Source organism: Poecilia mexicana, unplaced genomic scaffold (assembly GCF_051168715.1).
Source record: "Poecilia mexicana isolate PSO_F unplaced genomic scaffold, ASM5116871v1 scaffold_2, whole genome shotgun sequence".
Classification (NCBI taxonomy): Eukaryota; Metazoa; Chordata; class Actinopteri; order Cyprinodontiformes; family Poeciliidae; genus Poecilia; species Poecilia mexicana.
The window spans coordinates 44,808,593-44,810,129 of NW_028263371.1; positions in this window are offsets into that span (position 1 = coordinate 44,808,593).

The following is a 1,537-nucleotide window of genomic DNA, read 5'->3' on the forward strand; positions in this document are numbered from 1 at the left end:
TTTTCTTTTGTTTTACTATTATTTCCTATTTAGCTTGCATAACAGTTTTTGTTTTTTATGTGCCTCCCATCTTGATCAGCTAGCTGCTCATGCAACTTCTCTTTTATTGCAAGCCACCTATAATCTTGCTCGTATCATCCAAGGTCATCCTCACCCCAACTTGGAGAATCTGGGAAAGAATTAAGCAAAAGAGAAAAAAAAGCAAAGAAAATAATTCAATAAGGCTTAGAGCAACTGATCCATTATCAGGGACTCTTGCCTCTGCTCCCTTTCTTTAAACTTCTTCCCCTTTGATTTATTTTACTACAATCACCTGCTCCATGGCTCTAGCCTTGGTTATTCTGCTGATGGAAAAGAAATATATGTCACACCTAAGCGTTTGAAAATAAAGTATTAATGCATTGTGAATGGGACTAGTTTTTCTGACAGAGATGAGTTTAACTGAGATGCATTGAACTGCTGGAAAATAGCTTATTTTTTCCTACAGCACTGGTATTCCTTCAATGTTAGGATTGAAAGCTTCCTAACATTTTCTCTGTAACTAAAATAAGTGTGGAATTACACGAAGAAGCTCTGTCTGTTCAGGTTAACCCCAGAATCTCAGTGTGAAATGATCATCCTAATGGTAGGTGTCCGGGTTCAGAAAACCCACTGCGTACTCACCCACTCCAGAGTCTGAGAGTGTTTCTTATAGCTTCTTTCACCAGAGCACATCCGTAATTGCTTTAAAATACTTTGGTTAAATGAAGCACAAAGTTTCAATCTACGGAGGACAACGGAGGGCCGCAGTTTCTGCAGAGAGGACATGTCCCTGCCCTTGATTCATTCTTGATTCATTAAATTATGAATAAAATCACAGGGGCATGAAAATACAGGCAGGTCATCTGTATTAATCTCTCCACAGAGTATGACTGTGAATAAAAAATGTAAAAAAAAAAGTGTCCTTCAAGAGACAATGAAAAATTGATGTCATATCTTATAGTGGTGAGAAGAAAGCTTGTGCTGCTGCAGCTAAAGTAGAGTCCTTTGATATTTTTGCAGCGGTTTTGGAGGAATTCAGTTTTGGTTAGCCTAACACATTATTGTGAAAAAATAAAAAAGAAGTTTAAATTCCTGTCGTATTTGAACTAACACACATTTCTTGAACCTTAATATGAATGTGGAAAAGACATTCAGGAGAGATTAAGACCACATCAACAAATAAAACAATTGTTCACAATGTCATATTTAAATTAGAGGTTGCTACAGATAAATACTAAAAGTAATAATCAATAAAAAAAAAAGATCCTTACAGGTACACATGTAGATTGTATTAATTTCTTAATAAATAAGCAATGCCATGTGTATTATTTGTTTAGATTTTTATTCTGTCAAATTTATTTTGATCTATTTGACAAGTTGGGATATTTCAAATGAGAAGATTACATCCTAAGATTACATCCTAACTTGTACAGAACAAAATGTAAAATATCTTCACAATATTTAAAAAAAGGACATAAAATATGATCTTGTCCATAAGACATAAAACTTTTGTGCC